The sequence below is a fragment of the Haemaphysalis longicornis genome, unplaced genomic scaffold (genome assembly GCF_048455015.1).
Source record: "Haemaphysalis longicornis isolate Haplotype H1 unplaced genomic scaffold, Haemaphysalis longicornis Haplotype H1 scaffold_14, whole genome shotgun sequence".
Lineage (NCBI taxonomy): Eukaryota > Metazoa > Arthropoda > Arachnida > Ixodida > Ixodidae > Haemaphysalis > Haemaphysalis longicornis.
The window spans coordinates 48,569,457-48,592,312 of record NW_027526245.1 but is presented as its reverse complement, the minus strand read 5'-3'; the positions used below and the strand labels follow the sequence as shown (position 1 = coordinate 48,592,312).

At 45.4% G+C, this 22,856-nt stretch overlaps 1 long non-coding RNA gene across 1 annotated transcript in view; it reads right to left on the bottom strand.

The window, feature by feature from the left end:
* Positions 1-22,395, bottom strand: part of LOC144165080 (uncharacterized) — a 43,366-nt gene extending 20,971 nt beyond the window's left edge. Inside the window, exon 1 of the long non-coding RNA XR_013321344.1 lies at positions 22,260-22,395. This is a non-coding gene — a long non-coding RNA (uncharacterized LOC144165080). The remainder of the gene's footprint in view (positions 1-22,259) is intronic.
* Between the last annotated feature and the right edge of the window lie 461 nt (positions 22,396-22,856).

Genomic DNA, 22,856 nt, shown 5'->3' with positions numbered 1-22,856 from the left:
TTTTTTTATCTTGTATCTCTTTTTTTTCACCTCTACCTTGGGCCTGTTTGTTCTTTCCCCTTCCCAAACAGAGTAGTAGGCACGAAATTTTGTAGCCGTCAAAACTCTGTTTTCAAATAAAAAGCTTCTCTCGCTTTTCCTCTTCACTAAGGCCGAACATGGAAACAGATTTATCGAGAACTCGAGTAAAGAAACCATTGATTTCAAGGTTACCGATGCATTGAACGAGTTCTGAGTTTCAAGAAGACAGTTTTTGGGCCTAACGAAAAGCAAATATTTGGCCTTTCTGTGTGTGTTTCAAGCTTCTGGTCTCTATTTTCGGTTCGGATGTTGATCGGGTCAGCTGCTCAGCGCCGGGGAATAAATTACTCACAAATATGGCCACGTTGGGATTTAGCTATGCATTGGACCGGATTTTTTCCACACTATTCAAACTAAAAAAGTACCACTGACATTTTACACAAAACATTGCAAGTTAACACATCACAGCACATACGTTATTTTCCGTAAAAATAAACGTTGCATTTTAATGATACCGAAAACACAACCGGTGAAATGTGTTGTAAAACCAGTCAAAATAAGAAAAATGCAAAAATGTCGTTTTGCTTCTGTATATGTGAGACAAACAAACCCTACACTACTACTTAGTTAATGTTAAACTGCTCCACGATATTCATTAACAAGTGCGGGACCCCGCACGGAAGTTCTGGCAGCGTATTTCGTAGCAGTAATCGACAGCACCTTCCTGCTCTCATATTGTTAGGGACATATTGGCGGGTGCTGAACACAAGGGTGTGAAATGCCTCCCACTCATAGAAGAATACATGTCGGCCGGCCGAGTAACACGTGCCGCACATCATCGGCGTCCATCCGGCACCGGTAGGGCGGGGCACTATTGAAGCAATCGCGCAGGGTGAGCTGCAGTGTTTCTTGAAACACGTCTCTTGAGAGACAGCAGCATGGCTCGACGGTATGTCTCCAGTACTGCTTCAGCGGATGGCGCCAATAGCTCACCGCTGATGCTGGGAGCGCTAAATGCGGCTACCTGCACTGGCGACATTCCGGATGAATTACGAGTTTTAGGATGAAAATAATTCACAAGAGAGGAGCTGACCAGCGCCTGCCCGAGAATTGCCGACCAATTACTGTCACGTGGACCTTGTACAGACGCCAGGGCCGCATCTTGTGTGAACATGTGATGGGCTCGGCAGAAAGAGGCTATGCACTAGGCAGGCTACAGAATGGTTTCGGACCCGGGGAATACTTAGAGGACCACTTGCTTCCACTGACGAAGGCCGTGAAAATTCCAGCGGAGTGACCACGCACGCTGCTGTCTTTTTTTCTAGACAGCGCACACAAATATAACTCCGTGGAGCACTCCAAGCTGTCAAGATCATCAGAGCTCATTGCCTGCCCGACACGTTCTAGCGCCTGCTTGTTAGCCTTAACAGTGGCACGCATGTGGTGATCCCCTGGGGAGACTCCATCAAAGACCCAAAAAAGCTGTCTTGAGGGCTGCGTCAGGGATACCTATTCTTCTCACTTTTGCTTATGCTGCTCTTGGTTAAATGGAAAGACGGATCTGGGACAGTAGGCCGCGTGTTGACCTCAGTTCTATGGAAGATGGAGTACAGCGTGCACGAAATTTGTCTGCCCGTTTGTATGCTGACTCTATAGCCCTGCTGGCCGGTAGCACGAAGGAGCTACAGACCGTTCACCACATGGTGTTCAGGAATGGGCTTTGCTTCTACGAACCCATGAAGTCCGTTCCCATCTTTTGTTGCAAAACGTGGGACACTGACTTCAATCTACAGGATAACCCAATCCACTGGGCTACCATGTGCAAATATCTAGGGGTGACGCTCACAAGTGGGGCACACTACAGCGCGACCTACGAAGTGGTAGTAGGGATGAAAGGAGCTACTCAGTGGCCTCTCCCCGGGTCACGGGCCCTATGAAGCTTCAGATGCTTTGAAGATTCACGGGCACTGTGGAAATCTGTGGTTGGTCCAATCGTCACTTTTCTGAACGCCATCCTCTGCTTGTCGTCAGCCGCCGGCCATGCGAACGAAATAGGGCAGTGGTCAACTGGACAACAGGCTCGTACGGTGCACGGTTTTGTTGCGAACAAGGCGGAGAAACAGGACATGGGATGGTCCTTATTCGAGGAGCACAAGCCGCCGCACAAGCTAGCTTTAGGGAAGCGGGTCAGCCTGAATACCTATAGGCGATGGCCACGCGAGGTTCTCAAGTATGTTCCCTTACCGATGTCTGAGTGCCTAGTAAATCGCGCACCAAACATCTCGGAAATTTGTATGGCATGATGAGAGCTCGCCTCATCGAGCCCCCACAGAACAGCCGACTACAGCTGCTGCGGCTAAAGGTGGCGACGACCGACATCAAACGATACCGGACGCAGCGCTGGAGAAGTCGGATGAAAGATTTACGGCGGCAGCTATAGTGGCATCGAGAAAGAGCTCATATACGATAATTTCTGGGGGTGTCTGCCCCTCTGCAAAACTTCCATCGGCGTGCTTTGTACTTGTTCCCTGCCCGCTAAATTAACGGCAAGTTATTCACCACATGCAGAAACTCCAACCACGCTGAAGAATCACTGCGCACATTGATTGGGAGCGCACCGAATTAAACATCCGGCCGCTGTTGCAGTGACACAACAGCGAGTTTTCCGCCTGCCGTGGGATTGATGTCACGTTCAGGTGGCATCATCACAACCATTCGCGATGACATTGGGCCTCTGCGGATCCAAACGGCAACACCATTTTAAAGCTTTCGAAGCCACAAAAAAAAAAAAACTGGGGACAAAAAGGCATCGCAGAGGTTACTACAGGAAATGGAAGACGGTTTTAGGTGCATTTTAGGATAGCTGTTGCAAGATCCGTCTTTACCGTGAAACGCCCGTAAAAAGAATATGCAACAAAATTATCATCTTCATAATTCTGAGAAAACGAGCTATTATCATCTTCATAATTCTGAGAAAACGAGTCACAGAAGCGTATTGACTTTTAGAAAACCGAGACATTACACATGATGTTAATATAGCCCGCTATACCAGGGCCTGTTCAGTGGGCGCGCTTTTGAAAATTACATCGCCTTCCCGCGAGGGGAACCATGAGTAGATGGGACGCATCGTGGGTTTCCGTTGCGTTTCCGTTATGTTAGCTCGCGATAGCAGTCCTGTTAGTCTCCATTCAAATCATCGGTGGTCATCGGATGTCATCGGCGGAGCGGCGCGGTGGAACGGCGGCGGAACGACTGAATGGAGCGGCGCAGTTACCGCGTTTATATGTAGCGGAGTGAGAGAGAGCAGCGCATGCGCATGTGTTTAACCGAGCGCTAACGCGCTCTGACACACAGCTGGCACGGCGACGAGAGCGAGCGCCTGCGAGCGCTAAACGCAGATGGCGCTGCGGTGAGAGAGCGGCGTTAGCGCGCAGCTGGCGCGGCGATGAGAATGGGGGAGAGACGTGTGTGCGCTTCGGAGAGAGAGCGGCAATAGCGCGCAGCTGGCGTGGCGAGAAGAATAGCGGGTCCAGAGAAGTTGCTTTCAATCTTGGATTTGCAAACGTTCAACGCGCCCGAAATGTTTAGCGAGAGAAGCTTAGTTGTAATATTATTGGGCTCTTGCACAATAAGGGGGATATTATAGAGTCAAGCGAAGTTAAAAGAACATGTCGCTGACAAGCGGGCATATTCTGTGCTACCGGGAAGCGCAAAAAAAGAAAGAGCACGGGGTGAGATATTTTACAAACAAAATACTAGAAAGAAAGGTAGAAAACTCTTCAGCATTAGCAAAAGGCGTTGTGGTCAAGCTAAAGAAGAGATGCAGTTTAAAGGTTGTCCAAGCCGATCCGCCAACAGCTACCTGTGATAATGGAGCCATAGACGGTTTTTACGAGGACGTCAAATCGGCAATGAATGGAAAATTTCGTTAGCTATTGCAATGACAGACTTTAACTCAATTTGGGGGAAATGAAGAAGGGAGAAAGGTCCGTGGTAAACTTTATACAAACCGTCACCAGAATCAAGCAGAATGTTTAGTGGGATTTGCCGAGAGCAAACAACACGAAGGTATGGAGCACAGTATTGCAATTGTAACCAGAAAAAAAGAACATGGAAAAGCACGAACAATCAAACAAACGTAAAATTACCTTTTTAAGTGAAAACAAACGTATTATGGATGTATTGGCGGTGCTGGCTAAACTCGGAGAAGCGATCGTTGAATGGTAAAGGGCAAGGTAGGGTTAAATGTCAGTCACCTTAAGGAACCTTCTGGAAATTAAAGAAAACCAGCATGGAATCAGCCTAAACCTGGACGCAGGAAATTAAAAAAAAAACTGTTTTAAGTGAATTTACTTTTGTAAACGAGAAAAACCAGGAAAGCTTTGACAGGCTAAAGATACCCTAACCAAGGCGGTCTGAGAGGGGGAAGCAGCTTCTAAGAAACCACCTGAAAAAAAATATCTCAGAAATAAAAGGAACTGATTGAAAACCCATAAACGTCGAAATGTGTACTGCGGCGAATGGAAGTGGGTTAGCATAACTGTAGAAATAGAGCAACAGGAAAGACACGGTCAATGTATGCAAGCTGAGACGACGAGGGTAACAGTACCCAATTATCGACGAGACAGTAAAAGTAGCAAACGGACTTTGCACCCTGATATAGGTACCAGGCAGGCATTGTATGGCACCGGCGCCTCTTCATCCAACAGCGCCGCCCGTGGCCAAATTCTCGGGGAATAATGATGGCCGTGGTCTGCGCGGCGTTCTACCCGTCCTTCGGTACGGCTTCAGAAGCTCCAATCACCAAAGCAACTTTTTGGCAACTCTTGAGAGTAGAGAAATCGTTACAAGGTACGCCAGGTGCACGAGTTACATGGCCTTGGCTCACATCATCGAGCAGCCGGCACGCACGTGGGCCATCTTCACGGACTCTCGGGCTGCACTTCAATGTCTGGCGTCTTTCCCCAAAGATCAGCTTGTGCTTGATGTACAAGCTTTACATCTTCAAGCTCTGCAAGCGCACCATCAAATAGCACTTCAGTGGCTCCCTGCCCATTGCGGGATAACTGGAAATGTGAAGGCGGACGTTGTAGCATCCAAAGCGCATGACCAACGCGGATCAAAAATACCGGTGCCATTTTCTCGCAAAGATGCTTCAGCCCTTGCATCTAGTGTGGCATGGAGCATGCAGCGATCGCTTTGGGCAGACGCATCCCGCCATTACGCGCCCCTCTACTCTATCGACCCGCATTGTAATTTTAAGATGCCACCAGGACTATCCAAGCATGATGAAGCAGTACTGCACCGCATGCGGTTGAACGTCGCCTACACGCGATACTACTGCTACGAAATCAATCAGTCCTCCTCGCCTCTGTGCCCACAGTGTGGTGTGCGTGAAGACCTCCAACACCTAATATGTGACTGTGTGCGCTTTACTACACAAAGAGTGTCTCTCTCAGTGTCCCTGGGCCGGCCGCTGTCCGCAAAACTAGAACTGAGCGACGTATTAGGTCCTTGGAACTCTTCCAAACGTGTCGCTCATGCAACGAAAGCCTTATTGGCATACCTAAAAGACACAAGTCTTGATCAGACTTTGTAATTAGTTAAAATCATATGTATTCCTCTTCATCATTATAATTATCATTGTCATCGCATTGATCTGGCGTAGCAAGCCAGGCATCTTAGCTGGGCTGACATCGCCAGTTTTCATTAAAGACTGTTCTCTCTCTCTCTCTCTCTCTCTACACGCATATTCAGTATATGAAAGCACGGATGACGATAAATGCGTCAAGCTGCAACGCAGAGCTGGAAGTGTAAATTCATTATTTTCGTGTACCTGTTGTAATAGTAAAAGCCACCTTTTATGGCATATTGTCCCTGCGAGCAATGTGGCGCATCGAAGAACATTTCACAGCTACATTGTCCGGAACAGCCGACGTCGACGCCAGACTCAAGCATGTTGCGTTCCTGGCATTTACACTCAGTGAACGAACGGTGTTGTGCATTAGCGAAAAACATAACTCGGGGGAGATTTCTGTGTAACCCACAAGGGAATATTACCGTGGTCATACAGCGATGCTTTGTGCATCGTTACTTACCATAAAATTGTGATCCAATTCTAGGGTACGCGTTACAATGGCTACCAGGATAGGTTAAAAATTAAATACCGCGTCACAATAAAAATTTGTTGATTCATGCGGAAAACCACTGTTTACTACTAATAAGATGTATTTGCTAGTTAGTTGGTTCATAGTCTTCATGTTGGCTAGTTCGTTTATGGTTTATTTTTACTTTGTGTTCAAGCAAGGACAGATGAGGGTGCGAAGGAGCTGACTTACCTCACACATCTCAATGTGTGGTAGTATTTTGCCGCAGGTATATAACAGGAAAGCTTGAATCAACAAATTCTGCACCGCTTATGTTGAATTGAAACAACGGTGACAATTTCTAACCTTTTAGCGCTGTGTAACTTCTGAAAACTTTATTGTTTGCGTTGAGTAAAGCACTTTTTTGTGTAACTGAAATAATCAGTCCATGTAGAATTGTTTTTATGTGCCGCTTAACTACTCCCTTCTATGACGCCATGCGGCCATAGAAGGAATTGAAATAAATAAATGAATTCTCCCGTAATCAATGTAAAGGGCTCACTAAGTAGGCAAACCTAAATATGATAACCCCTCTACCACACTAGTGAAGTCCGCCCTTTTTAGAGACAAGCAATGGGTGTTTCCGGCTGCGCCAAAATATATTTACTTAAATTTGAAAAAAAGGAAGATTTTAAAATCATCCGACGAGTAAAACAAAAGCATATCAATGTTGCACGGGAGCACGATGCCAAAATTAAACTTCGGTACAATACCCCAATGCTGTGTGGCAAGTACTTCATGTATAATAGCACCACTGACTCAGCCCGTGAATGCATTCAATAGCGCCCAACGCATGGGACGTCACAAAGAAATAAAACTTCCTTAAATAACCTGTACTTTGTTCTTGTGAACTACGCAGCGTCAAAAAATGGCCAGCGAATTTCGAAGACTGGTCGACATCACCGAACCGCATATTATTGTGGATGAGTGCTCTCTGCATGGTGACCTTTGCAATTATGAAGTGTTTTATTGGGGATATACTACCTACTGGAGCGATCGCAATACGCAAGGTGCTGGTTTCTTCATTGTAGTTCGCTATACTATACCTGTTATTCCGGTACTCTACCTAAGAATCTGTGCGGGGTACGGTAATTTTTCCGTACGGACAGAATATTTTCCTGGTTTCCTTTTATTGACCGTCTGGTTCTGTAAGCACCGCACCCCTTCTTAGTTTATCAAGATCACTCCCCCCCGCCCCGCCCCCTTTCGTCTGAAATTGGTCTTTTCGATGGGGATTTCAAGACTCCTGGCGTTCGCTGGATCAATACAAATGCGGCTGAAGATAGTCGATCGGAAAGTCACGTGCAGCTTTTTTAAATGGTTTGAGCACACGGCTTTTTCCAAAAATGAAATTTTATTACGAGAATTTCAGCTTCAGGAAATGGTGCCCTGGATTTGCTATTCAGCAAGCAACAGGATTTTCTTCGGTCGGTTATACCATTACCATTAATTAGCGATCATGAAGTTGTAACTGGTAGATGGATGTGTACGCTGGTCAAAGACAGCATACCATGTTTACGACAAATTTGTTTAAATGACGAGAGGAATTACGAATACTTGCACGCGAATTTGAATTCTTTCCTGCATCCTTTTTTGATTACAACGGATACCAGTTTATAGATTTTGGATCCTATTAACGGGAACATTATTTCAATAACAAAAAAGTTTCTGTCATTCAAAAAGAAGAATCAGTGTGTCGATAGAACCTTGTATAAGAAAAGAATTACGTATGTCTAGAAAAGCAAAGGCTAGAATGTACAAAGCATTTACATATACTATCTAGAATGTACAAGGCTAGAATGTACATATACTATCACAGCCTATTAAAGGAGCCATGAGAGAAAACACAAGTTTGGTTCATTCAAAAGATCGTCTCGTTAGAATCATACTGACACCACTTTTAACGTAAACTTCGCTCAAATAAGCTACATAATTAGGAAAAACGGGAATGGTCATGCGACCCACCAGCTCATTTCCCGTAACAGAACCTATGATGTCACATGAGCTAAGCTCTGTGATTGGCGGAGGCTGGCAGAAGCAGACGCAAATTAGGTAGAGCTTACAAACTAGACAAACGAGCAATTTGCGCTTAAATTTAGGGCACATTCTTTACAAAGCAATAAGAATGATGGGACAAAAAGTGGAAGTTACGAAAGCACATGTAAACATAGAAGTACTGATGTTTTCTGCTGTTCGTACTGCGCACAGCATGCTTGGTTTAGCTGCACAGCACTACGGGGCTTGGGGTTGTCTCAGACGACACTGGCCAATTGACGCAAGCAACGGTGTCTTACGTGACCCCATTTGTCGAGCGAGCACTGTTTCAGGGAACGAATATTTTCTCCCAGAACAAAAACAAGCCAGGTTTAAATGCGGGAAAAAACAAACCAAACGCTTGCTACGGTATGGTGGCGCCATCTAGGTTACGGAACGTAAAGAAACGTGGGAACAAACCAACACTGCTGTACAGGGTGGAGACAAACTTTGAACGGTCCCGTGCCGCCGCATTGGGCCAACGGGCTCAACGCGTTATTCTTTTCGTTTCCCGCGAGACCTAGCAACGCGAAACAGACAATGTGATTCAAACTTCTTCAGTAAACCGCGTTGCGGCGATAATTTTAGCGCGGTTTTGACACAATGACTTGCTTCGGCGGCGAGCGAGCAACCGAAAATGGCGGCGCCAGCGTATACGTGTCTCTACCCTGTACGGCGGATACGTGAATGAAGGTACTCTAGGCTGCAGAGCGGTCGGTTCCTGTGATGTCATTTGGGACCACGAAAACGCACGATTGAGCGGGAAAATCAAAATTTTAACCTAAATTGTTTAATTTCTCAGTGAATAAAGCACCGTTTGTATCCGGACAAGCGCTGGGGGCACTATAAAACACGAAATCTTTCGAATAAAACCAACTTGCATTTTCTCTTCATGGCTCCTTTAAGAAGGCAGCTGATGTGTTTGGTATATCATAACCGAAAGGCTGCTGCGCCATTAAACCTCAACTTAATCATCAGTAGACAGCTGAAAAACAATATGTCCGCACTGAAAAACGACCTGACGCTTTCAAATTCCGATATTTATCATTCGCTACTGGTATAACAAAGAAACACCCCAGAGAATTACGGTGTATATCAAAAATAAAGTGTCAGCTACCCTGGCATTACTGCTATCACAGACAACGGTCAATTACTGCCAGATAGCTCCCCTAAAGGTCAGTCTTGTACCGCATACTTTTTGCAATGTTTTCAGATCCAAGATTCCACATTCCTGCCGCATGCGCTACCAAATTTGCCATATAAGAATTCAATTGCTATTGCCGGGCAGGGTGTGAACTTCAATACTTACTAATCTGAAACCGCACTCCCTGCATGGTCTTGATGGTATCTAACGATATTTTAAAACGAAGCGTAGCCGCAGTGGCTTCTTCCTGATCTTTAATTTTCAATGTATCGCTGGAAATCGAAATTCTACCCCGCGATCGGAAAAGTGCACATGGCACACTCACGTACTAATCTTTGAATAGGAATCATGTGTACGTTTTTAACGTCGGTTTGCTGTGTGAAACCAAAGCATATTTTGTGCTCGTCTATCATAAAACCACTTGAGGCTAACCGTTTTTTTTCACCAGCGCTGCACGGTTTTCGTGCTGGTTTGTCTGGTGTTACCCAACTAACCAAGTTTATTGATGATGTTGGTTTCTCTTTCGACCACGTCTTCAACCGGAAGCAGTATCTTTAGATTAAAAAAAATGTTTGGCGTAGTACCATACAACCTCTTGTCACAAACGTTATCCCTTATGGGAATCTCTATTCGCCTTCTTGGTTGGCTAAAACAGAATGTTATTACGCGTCTCCAAGGAGTTTCCATAAATGCAAATCATCATTGCGCCCTCACTGAGGTTTTGTATGGCGTGCCTCAGGAATCGGTTCTTTGGCCCCTGCTCTTTTTTGTTTTATGTCAATGATTTCCCCGATGGTTTCCGATAATATCATCGATTGTACGCTCATGACTGCGTGTAAGATGATGAGCAAAGGAGTCTGAAGCTGCCACAAACAAAGAATGTCTTCACATAAAACTGTATTATTTCTTAACATGATCATGGCGTCCGCAGCACTTAGTCCTTGCCATCACTTTTTTTTTCCTTGGCGTCATCGGGTCATGTCCTCTTCTTCATTTTGGTTACTTTACTACGTGCGACGCAATATATTCAAACAACACTTTCGAGAGTGTCGCTCTTTCCCGTGTGTTACAAACAGAGGTATTTAAAGTCTCAGATTGGTGTCCGCGATGGCAGATAAATTAAAGCTTAGATAAATGATACTTTGTAACTTTTACTAATAAAAAAACCTTTGCAATGTAGCTGTCAGCTAAACAATGATGTATCAGAAAGCGTACAAATGGCGCAATATCTTCGTGTGACTTTGAGCTATATATTAGATTTCACTGACAATATTCATGCAACAGCGGCACAAGCTTCTGGACTCTTGCACATTTTCAGACAAATTTGTACGATTCACCTCAATCACTTAAGGAAAACCTTATATAAACATCATCAGGCATATTTTTCGATTATGCATGTGCAGTGAGGACCCGTACACAGAAGGTTTAAAACAACAGTTCGAAAAGCTAAAGGAGTGCGCAGCAAGATAGGTTACAGGCAACTTCGGCTTTGTTATCAGAAGCTGTCATCCATGATGACTTAGGGTGACAAACATTATGCGCCCAAAGAAGAATTCGTAGACTCAAGCTTCTCTATATCATTACATTACGGTTAAGTGGAGTTGAAAAAATAGAGCTACCTATAAACCAGGGTGTCGAACAGGAGCTGAACCGAACCGGTACTTGTGACGGAACTGAACATGAACCTTTACTTTTGAGCATTCCGAACCCGAGCCGGAACTGAACCAAACAAAAGGTAACGGTTACCGATTCACGGCGAAACGATTACACCAGCCACTGTTTATGATGGGCGGTCAACGCCATTCCGGGCTTTTCTCTTTCGGGCACCCTCAACTTACGAACTTCTCATTCCCTTTCCCCGTCAAATCAGTCGCAACACTAACCACGCTCAGTCGTAACCATATACGGAAATATATGCACGCCAATGCTGCAACTCCGAGACGGGCCAGTGTCGATTGGTAGAACGGCTACGTTCATGGCATTAGTCGCTGGTCACACTGCGAGCTAAGCAAAGCTGGTGACGTCGGGGATTACGTTTAGCTCCACCTGATAGATGGCGCGTCCGTTCCCAGCCATTTTATGGCACGCTGGATCGCTATCAAGCCAGAGGGGAGAAACAGAAACCCCGCAAAATATTTTTCTGTAAAAGCAAATACACAATGAGACTGGCGATGTTCCAATTGTGCACTAGCACGTTTGCATTCGTTTATGCTGCCTAACGAATATTTATATTGCTACCGGCACCGTGGAAACGCGCTACCTTAGGTTTAGATGTTTGTAAACATAAAGCATCGAACTTCGTTTACTTAAACAACAAAACCTGAGACTTTCATTGCTAAAAAAGCTCATTGTAGTAAAATACCCCCATAATTTTAGTTATCTCAAGAAAATGGCGCCCTCAACAAAACGTTCGCAGTGTTTATAGCTTCGGGAAGATTTTTTAGGGGTGATGAGCGTGTGACGAGCGCACAAGCCCATTTTTGTGACTTACATACAGATCCAGAACCCCATGGAACATTATGCAGCGTCCAAAAACTAGCGAGAATATCTGAATTGCTCATCTTCAATTCATTCACCACTGCATTCCGTACATCACAACTAAATTTACCAATGAATGCATGTATGATTACTCTACAAGATTGCATTGTCATATTTCGATTCTTTCCGTCGAGTTCATTATTTAATTCTTTTTTTTGGGGGGGGGGGGAGGGGGCATTTACAAGCTGTCAGCCTTTGGGCTATATAAGATCCCTCGCTCCTATCGGGCACTGCGTGAAACCAAATCTAAATGAAAAATTGCTGACGAATATGATACTCCCGAATTTCAAAATGTGTGCGCAGCCCGAGTTGCATTCTTCTCGGTAAAGTCACACAGCTGCCTTGTCTCAGGAAGTGACGCAGGGATCAACAAACGCACAGCGGCGCGCTATTCTGATATTACGTTGCAGCGCGTGAACGCAGTCAAGCATATTATTGTTATTTATATTTGAACCCGCTGGGAATACTGGGTTCAGCCGTCTTCTCTATCTCTCTAGGCTCGCTACGCTATGCTAAGAGGTTTTCGAAGAGGGGGATATGGATGAAAACGGACCGACATTGCCTGGCGTCGGGTGTAAGCACCATATCAGGGGGGCCCTCTAGGCTCTAGAGAAGGCGAGTCATTTTGTCTCTCTTAGCGGCCTCGCGATTCCCCGCCGCGGGAAGATGACGGTTCCAGCGCTACCAACACCCCCACGTGAACAATGTGACCGAAGTGCCGGCGGGCCGGTCGTGGGTGGACGACGGAGGAACAGGAGCTTTGCTCTCTTTAATACCAGCTAAGTGGACGCAGGTACGTGTTGCTCGGCTTGGCCTTCCTTTGTCCGCCCTCGCCCATGTTTCTCTCGGCCAGCCCAGGGGGCCTTGGCGGTGGTAGACAGGGGCACGCGACGTTCCTTATTAAAGCAAAGCTTTCTAGCTCTACCAACCAACGGTTCTTTCGTGGCGTGCCGAAGATAGCGAAGCGAATTTACACAGGGTTCCCCGCGCGGAAGAGCCTGCTCGCCGTCGGCAGCGTCGCCGGTAGGGCTTTGTCGTCTGATCCGCCTTGGTGGCTCAGTAGCTAAGGCATTGCGCTGCTGAGGACGAGGTCACGGGTTCGATTCTCGGCGGCGGGGCCGTTTTTTTGATGAAGGCGAGAAGCAAAAACGCCCATGTGTGCGAGATTTCGCCGCACGTTAAAGATCCCCAGGTGGTCGAAATTAATCCGGAGCCCTCCCCTACAGCGTGCCGCATCACCTGCGTTGCGTCGGCGCGTTAAACCTTACAATAAATCGATCAAGCTTCGTGGTCTGCTTTAAGGGCGACTGTTTTGGGCCTGTTTTGGTGCAGCTTCGCGTCCATTGCGGGGCTTGATTGGCATGTTCGACAGCGCCTATAGGATGACCCGCACCCGAGGGAATTAAGTAGTCTTACGGCAATCTTACATTCAGGATTGGTTTGCAGAGCGGGAAAACAAAATGTACTAACCACATACAGACTTTTGCGCCGTGCTTACCGCAATTGGGACTCCGTTTCTAAATTGGTGAATTCTAATTTGGTTTTCTTTTAAGAGGTATTACGAAAGGCTAAAGTAGCAACTGGTTCTGATAAATAGCGATTATAAAGGTTCCCTCACCTTTCTCTCACTTCTGAAACTTTCTAAACTAACTAGCTCAAATTCGTATAAATGGGAATCACTAGGCTTACATGCCGTGATGTTTCGGTGTCGGCGTTTGTGTCACGCGGTGGTGTATCCCTGAGCTAGTACATCAGGATGGCTAGGTTCCGTTGTCTCACCCTTCGAAACACGCTCCGCTTCGTTTTCTTTCTCCCGACTCATCGCCGGGCTACAGCGGTGGCATCCGCCGCTCTATCCCGGCCGTGGCCAACACTGCTGCCGCTTTCGGGACGCTGCTACCGCGATATTCAGTAATGTCTGGTAGAATAACTGGTTTCACTCTGCGTAGAGCCACGTGAGTGAATTCAAGTGAGCCCCGTATTGCGCATATTGCGTTGTTCCAAGTAGGCTGCCGAACCTCCGCGACGACTATGGTCTTCCTTGAATTTAAGAAAAGAGGTACTGTAACTCTGCAGAGCTGTTTTGTGCGGAGCAACTAAGCGTCCGCTACTTCGGTTTCGCGCCGTGTCCGGTCTGGTAACCATTCAACGCAAAGAACGACTACAACCGAAGAAAAATGCAGGAAGGTGTGACGAGAGTGTGAGAGGAGGGTGGTATGCCGACGTGGCTCGAGCAGCTGTCCGGCGGCCAAACGATGCGATATAACAGAGAGAACGAAGGCGCCACCGAATATTTACGCACAGGAAAGCGGACGACGCAAGTTTGGCGAAATTGTGCAAGGTAGGGCAGTGTGGAGAGCAGGCGTGACCGAGGCCCAGCACGCGCTGCGTGGGGCATGTACATCGATCCTTCGGCGTCCTCGTTGTTGTGTGACCCATTCGAACAAAGTGGCATAAAACACTATTTACAACATGATGCTCGGGGGCGGCAACGCGCTCTGTGATAATGGCAGAGTAGCGCGTGCCGCAGATCGTTCGGTGGTGACTCCATCACTTTGTAAGAAACTGAGCCTTTGCGGCTTGACTGATAAGACTGCAGCTCGTGCGGAGCAAGAATTTCGAAATTAAAAATATAGAAATCATCCGCGTTTTTTACGGCGAAGCTGTATATGTCTAGCCGCTCTGGCCCCCCCGCCCCCTTAGTTTGATTCCGTTGACGCCAAATTACTCAGCGCCGCATCAGTGATCGTCCTCGCCACCACCGACAACTCTATAACAAGTAATATTCCCCTCATCTCTCATCTGCACCGATGCCTCTTTCACTAGTTGCGTGATCAGCTGACAACGGCGGTAGTGCAGTTATCAGATGATCGCGGAGAACACAGATAAGCGCAAATGAACGTAAAATGGCCGAAAGCCGCCTCCGCCGTTGCCGCCTCAAATCCCAACTCGTCGTGTAGGTGTGAATTGAGGAGCTACTTTACCGCCTGGAGCGCTGGCATGAGCCAATAATTTTTCTTGGACTTCTACAGCTTTCCGAAAGACATTTTTCCCGGTGTATTTCACGTCTACGTATGCGCCCATCACCCGTTGCCGGTTCATATGTGCACGTTTTGGGGAGGGGAGGGGGGGGGGTCGGAGTGGAGAAGTAGGGTGTGCACGAAAAGCGGGGCTCCAGGCCACTGCCGATAATGCCCGTTGGGCTGGTTCGAGATATAAAACATGGAAGTCTCATGGCTCACTGCGTCCTGTAAGCCGGCCTCCGTAATAGAGCAGTTTCAGTCTGCTTTGGTGTGTTATACAGACAGCAAGTGGCCGATGGTGGGGGACGGAAACAGAGAGTGACATGTTCTTCCGCTAGAATAAAGACCGAGATCCACCTTCAGCTCGCGATGGGACACACGAAGGTCGTTAGCGTGGCAGAAGAACGGGAATTGAAGAAGCGCCGTCCCGAAAAAAAGCGCCAATAGGCACGCAAACAACAAGAAGCCGCGGCCGCCATAATTGCGTCCTCAGGTTCCTGCTCGTCGAGTAGCTACAAACTGCTCCCTGCTGAACCCAGCTTTCCCGCTTGGTACGCGAACATGGGCCAATATTAATTGTTCAGCTTACAGCGCTTTTCTAGAGAAATTTCGGATGCGTTTTGCACTTCTGAGCTCACGCACATAAACGGTTGCGGCGTGCATGGGCTGGGAACGGGGAGCGGTGCACGCGAAGCTATAGGCTGTATGCCCTTACTGATTTCAAGTTCGTTGAGCTAACGGAAGTTTTAAACGAGGCTGTCGAACGGCCCAAGGCGTGTTCTGCTGCGTCCTCTCAGTGGTAGAGCGTTTTGGGTTAGTGCGGTACACAAATAGTAAGTTGCCTACGACGCGAGAGTAACACTCCCTCGTGATGATTGTCCGCTCCGTGTTTTTCTGCGAAACGGAAGATCGTTTTCTTCCAAGTTTAATTTAGCTAATTGGCGAGATGCTCAATTGCAAATTACAAGCAAACGTGTTATCCTTCGTGCACTGCGTAGCCTGAGTGCAGCTTCGTTGTTCATCCGTCTTCACAGAGTGGAAAGGCACTAATTTTTTTTTACTCCACCTAAACGTGCCTGCTTAAGGTGCGTGAACTAGAGAGCAATGCGTTACAAGTTGGATGAGGATACTTGTACTATCCAAGTATTTTTGAGTAAATGGAAAAAACTTTGCTGAAGAAATTAAAGAAGTGAAACGCTCAACGCAATACGAAGCTCTTTGGTTCAACGTATGCTACCCTCTTGGAAGCTCTACCATCCAAAATGATTAAAGATGCGATTTGCATAAAAACCTTGCATTTTTGCCAATGTGGCTGCAGCACACAGAATCAAGAAATGACAAATTTCGCCGTCACTTATAGGATGAACACAACTATAAGTAAAGGCTTGAATTGGGTAAGACTACTTTCCCGTATTACGTACGGGTGTAAAAATGCATTTCAGAGATGGTGGGCAAAGTGGTATTCCTAGCAGTTCTGCTATTATAAGCTTCGTTATTTCCAGAAAAGCCATACGGCTGGTATTTTCTCCCTCAGATTTTGCCATCACCACAATAAAAATCGCGTACGTTCTAGGCTTTCAATTAAATTTAACCTCCATTCACTTATATATGAATTCATTCACTAATGAGTGGGCACGCGAGCTTCCGTGCGTTCAGCATGGCTCACGTTGTGCAATTTCACGTTTTGCAGGTCATTTCTACTTGCCTGCTTTTCTGCGCTCAACCAGTCCACGCCGGTTCAACTAGCGTCCCCTCCTCTCCGTCGCTGGTTGATATCAGCACATGCGCCCCTGATCCGCCAACGCACAACGTCACTTCCACGCCCTCTTGGATCCCTTGGCTGTTCCCCCCGGCTACATCATCGACAAAGCCATCATCGCAAGCTCCGGATATAAAGCCACGGCCCTTCCAGCCGCCCTTCAGTGGGCACGGGAGCTACCGTGCGTTCAGCATGGCTCACGTTTTGCAATTTCACGTTTTGCAGGTTAGTGAAAGGCATTCCTTGTACGCTAAAAGAACAGCAATGTTTGTCTAGTGTTGCTCCCGTGCCCACAAGTGCTTTTTGACTTGGTATGCGAGTGTATCGATATGGGTTTTCTTCTGTTACGCCCGGGAGATGTAGAGTCAAATGCCGGCCCTAAAACTCGCTTTAATGCAGTTTCCGATGCAGTCTGTGGAACAGATGCAGTTCCGACCGACGACACCACTGAAGTAACGGAAAATGCTGGAAGTTCCTCGGAATTCCGCGAAATCTTACGGCTGCTGAAAGACATTCCGGCTAGTTCGCATGATCACGCGGCAAAGCATGACGAACTGGCTCAAAATGTTCGCGAAATAAAAGACTGCCAGAATGATATTAGGCTGAAATTAGACAACATCAGTCAAAGACTCACCAACGTTGAAAAAAAAATCGCTGGAAATCACAGTCTTTCCGCTGAAGTGTCTGAGGCACGAACTGAGATTTCAACCTAGCTACACAGTACGATTCTCTGGCCTACGCCACAAACGACCTTGAAGACCGTTCCCGCAGGAATAATGTGATTTTTTATGGTATCCCTCACTGTGAAGAAACATGAGCGGAAACCGAAAACAAGGTTGCGGCAATCTTGTCCAGCTGCACAGAGGAACGTTTTCACACAGACAGTATTGAACGTGCGCACCGGATTGGCTCATACTCTCAATCTCGACGCTGTCCCGTGATTGTTAAATTTAATCACTACAAGACAAGAGAAAAAGTTTTTTCACTGCACACTCAATTGAATGGCCAAGAATTACCCATATCTGAAGACTTTTCCGCTGGTACAAGATTGGTCCGTAAAAAGCTAATAGAATTCGCTAAATCGCAGCCTGGTTCTCCCGCTTTCCAGCTCAAATACAAACAGTTGCATATGAACAAAAAGCGATATGCTTACCACACGCTTACTGCCACGATCAAAGAAGTCGACGACAAACCTCAATTTTTCCTTACTAACGACTCGGCACAAAATACATCTCCAAAATCAGGGCAGCCATCTTCATAGCAAACATCGAAGCGTCGTGGTGCGTGCTCGTCAAACTTATCTGTTCTTTACACTAACATACGTAGCGTAACATACAAGCGTATCGCTCTCAATTCTATCATTGACACATGCGACCCTGATATCTTAGTTTTAACGGAAACCTGGCTGAACCGTAATATTTTTGATACCGAGATCTTCGATCGACGTAGCAGTTACAGATTATACAGGGTGTCCCAGCTATCATGCACCAAGATTTAAAAAAAGAGAAATTGCGTAACTCGAAGAAAACCTAGTGCATAATGTTTGCAGTATTGTGAAGAAGCGTAGAGTATTTTTTTCGTTAATCAGACCTAATTAATTAATTGTAATTAATTATCTAACTCGAGAAATACTGTCCTAATCACTAAAGTGTCAATGAGGCACTTGTAGGTAACCACGAGGGGCATCTAACTGCGCTATTTTCAGCGACGAACTAACTGCGTACTCAATTATTCTGACTGATAAAGGAAACCCGCGAAATATGAAAAATACCACGTGACGACGCTTACGCGCGCATTGTAAAGCAGCGTCCCCAAACAAAGCTGATTGAAAGCAACTGCGTCGCGTGTTACCCGCCCGAAGAGACAGCGCATCACGTTGATAATAGCATGCATGGAAGGAGCAGCAGCAGCAAGATTCGCGGGACGCGTGTGCAGATAAGGAACAAACTCGGTCGCGATTTCTACTTTCTTTCTTTTGTCTATTTCATTCTGGCTAACTCAGAGGCAGCCTGTTTGAGGGCGTTGCTCTACGGTGCGCGCGGAGGCGCCGTCACGTGGTATTTTTCATATTTCGCGGGTTTCCTTTATCAGTCAGAATAAATGCGTACGCAATTAGTTCATCGCTTAAAATACCGCAGTTAGATGCCCCTCGTGGTTTCCTAGAAATGCCTCATTGACACTTTAGTAATTAGGACAGTATTTCTCGAGTTAGATAATTAATTACAATTAGTTAATTAGGTCTCATTAAAGAAAAAAATACTGTCCGCTTCTTCACAGTACTGCAAACATTATGCAGCTGGTTTCTTTCGAGTTACGCCTTTACCCTTTTTTTAAATCTTGGTGCATGATAGCTGGGACACCCTGTATATATGTGACCGCACGCAAAGGCATGGAGGGGGAACACTTCTCACTGTAAAAAGTAACATTACGTCATAACCGATACACATTTACTCGTCTCTCGAAACAAATTGGGTACTCATTAAAACTGGCAGTAGAAAAATAATATTTGCAGTATGTTTTAGGCCCCCCAGTGCCCCCGCGGCTTGACTGACGAGCTACATGACGTAATTGATACGGTCATCACCCGCTTTCCGACTTCTCCAGTTTTTCTTCTGGGAGATTTTAATTTTCTCCAGATTCAATGGGCCAGCAATGTAGCCATTCCCCCATCATGTCCTTCACCGGCCCAGGACTTCTTTCATATGTGCTCAATTATTAATTTGTCTCAAATTGTCAATGAGCCCACCAGGACATCCGCGACTGCTTGCAACATTCTGGATTTAGTGTTGACCACTGCCCCTGATCTTTCTTCAGACATAACATACATTCCTGGCCTTAGTGACCATTGTTTCTTTAACTTTACGGTTATTGCCAATGTTAAACCAAAATTAATACCACTAAGTTTATTAGGGACTACCACGCAGCTCACTTTGATGCAATTAACGCCAACCTCTGCTCATTTCTTGATATATTTATCGCTGGCTTTGCAGCACACTCCATTCAAGATAACGGGGATATGTTTAAAGAAAAGGTGCACAAACTAACAAACAAATATGTTCCCCTAAGAAAAATGTTTTCAAGTCCGAATGCTTCATGGTACAACTGGAATATCAAAAGGTTAGGTAACCGAAAAAAAAACGTCTTTACCGTTCCGCAAAAAAATCCCGAACCAATGAGCGATGGCTGGCGTATTATGATGCATCTTAATTCATACAATTCTGCTGTTAAGACCGCCAAAGCTAATTTCTTACAAAACATATTGCCCCCTATGTTGTTAGAAAACCCTAGAAAGTTTTGGAATTGTATAAATCATCGTGACAGTAAAGTTATCTCGTTAATAGATGGTGACGGCAACAAGGTTGCAGACGAGGATTGTCCTACACTCTTAAATTTAACTTTCATAAACAATATCTCTCACTCCACTTTTACTGATGCCTATCAACTTCCACAGATTCCCGTTTACGAATACTCTCCTACACTGTCCTTCTTGATACACCCAGCAGGCATTTTGCACATAATTATTTCTTTGAAAATGTATTATTCTGCTGGCATTGACGAAATCAATGTGAAGTTTCTAAAAAGCGCATGCCAGTACTCTTTGATGTTCTTAGCTAAGATTTTTCAACAATGCTTAGAATCAGGATAATTGCCTTTTCATTGGAAGATGGCTAAGGTGGTTCCAGTCTTTAAATCCGGTAGTATTGTATCACCTAGCAACTATCGTCGATATCGCTCACCAGCATCCCCTGTAAAACTTTGGAACACATCATTTGCTCTAACCTTGTCCGATTTCTTGAATCTAATTCTTCCTTGCATCCCACTCAACATGGCTTTCGTAAACACCATTCCTGTGAAACGCAACTCTTATCGTTCACCCAGAAAATTCATGTTATTCTTGACGCGCGTTCATCCGCAGATTGGATATTTTTGGAGTTGTCGAAGGCATTTGGCAAGATATGTCATCGTTTACTAATGTTAAAGCTCCGTAGCCTAAACCTCGATACTAGTTTACTCAAATGGATTGAATGTTTTGGTATTAACGGGTACCAATTTGTTTCAGCTGATAATTTCAAATCTTACCATGCAATAGTAATATCTGGAGTACCACTCGGTTCACTTTTAGGCCCGTTACTATTTTTGATATATATAACGACCTTCCTAATTGGTCGTTATATTTGCTGATGATTGTGTTGTATTTCGTGAAATTAAAAATGGCGCCGATGCAACAACCCTGCAGACAGACCAGGATAATATAGCTACATGGTGTGATAACTGGCGAATGGAAATCAACATTTCTAAATGCAAGGCAATGAGAATAACTCGTACTTCAACGCTAACTCCTATGTACTTTGTTAAAGGGATACCATAAAAAACCAGTCGCGTCATATAAATATCTAGGAGTCCGTATCACCAATAATTTGAAGTGGGGGTGAAAAGCAAAAACGCCCGTGTGTGCTAGATTTCGGCGCATGTTAAACATCCCCAGCTGGTCAAAATTAATCCGGAGCCCTCCACTACGGCGCGCCTCATCGCCTGCGTTGCGTCGGCGCGTTACACCCCCACAATCAATCAATTTGAAGTGGGATAGGCACATCCATCACATTACCGCTAATGCTAATCGTACTTTGGGCTTTATAAGACGTAATTTTTCCCAAGTCCCATCATCCATAAAACTTCTTCTGTACAAAATGATTATAAGGTCAAAACTTGAATATGCCGCCTCAATCTGGAATCCTGACCCCGCTTTTTTTATTCATAAACGTGAAATGGTTCAAAACAATTCCACCCGTTTCATTTTTTGCAACTACACTAGAGCTGCCAGCATACGTTTTATGAAATCAACACTTAATTTACAAAGCTTAGCCCTCCGTAGAAAATTTTTCGTCTCTGTCTCTTCCACAAAATTTACCATCACCCGCTCTTGAAAACAGAATTCATTCATGCCCCCGCCAACGTGTCTGAACGACTTGACCATGGGCACAAAGTTGCTGTCCCCTCGTGTCACTCTCGTTTTTACGCTGCTTCATTTCTTCCACGGACTTCAACTGACTGGAACCGCCTTCCCTCCACCACAGCTGCTATAGATAACGTTGATAAATTCAGGTCTGCAATCACCAGTGAAATTGAAACCCCTAGAGTTGTATAACGTTTTTTTTTGCGATTTACCCCTGTTGTATTTTTTGGACTAGCACGGTGTAAATCCTCTTCGATGTTGAATGTTATTGGCTTTGAGCCTACTTGAAATGTACATGTATTTTTCACAGCTCGCCTTTTTTTAATATTATTATTCCTTGTACTTACTACTCCCTTCTATAAGGCTTTGGCCCTGAGGGTACTTGTAAAGAAATAAATAAAAATATATACTCCAAATCTGATCATGATAGCTTGTTTGAAGTGGCGCAATTCGGTTAACAGCAGATAAAAAATTTGCAGGACCAGGAAGGTTTTATTCTTGTCGGCAATTGTTTGAGACCACGCTGACAAAAATTGATTTTTGGGGACCCCTAATCCTACGTGGATATGCCAACGACTACAAGCCAGATGATCGCAACAAAACTCTAGAAGTCCTACGAAAGAAATAGAACCACACTCACGTGATAACTCCCAGCGTTACAAGAATCAGCATAACACTTCGTCCATTCATAGTTACGTATCGAGGCCTCAATAAAGACGCAATGCTTCGAAAATATTCAAGGTAAATACACTCCCAACTTAGGTTGTTTCTTTACACACTAAAGATCGACTAAGCGTATGTTACATCGTTACAAAGTCAAATACAGGCGTGTTTTACGCTCCACATTTCTTTCAACACGAAAACCGCAACGACTATTATGTAGAAACGTTAGTTCTGCCTCCCTGTTCAGCCATGTAGCCACAGGCTTGACTCTTTTTTTAGTCTGCCAGCCTGGATTGGACAATAGGTGTAAACATACCTGTCACTTTGGTTTTGATGGCAGAACAGTATTCTTTTGTCTGATTGGATTGTTTGGAAAACCCGTCGTTGCGTTTTGAAAAAAATGGGGTTGTTCATATTTTGTATGGCATAACACCCTGCATTTTTTCTGTCGACCCCAGGAACTATGTGATTAGGGAGCGTTTCAACTCGCAATGAAAAATTAGGCACGAAGCAGCGGCTGTGTGAGTTAATACGGGAATGCATATGTGCGTGGGGTGTATTGTTCAAATGACTA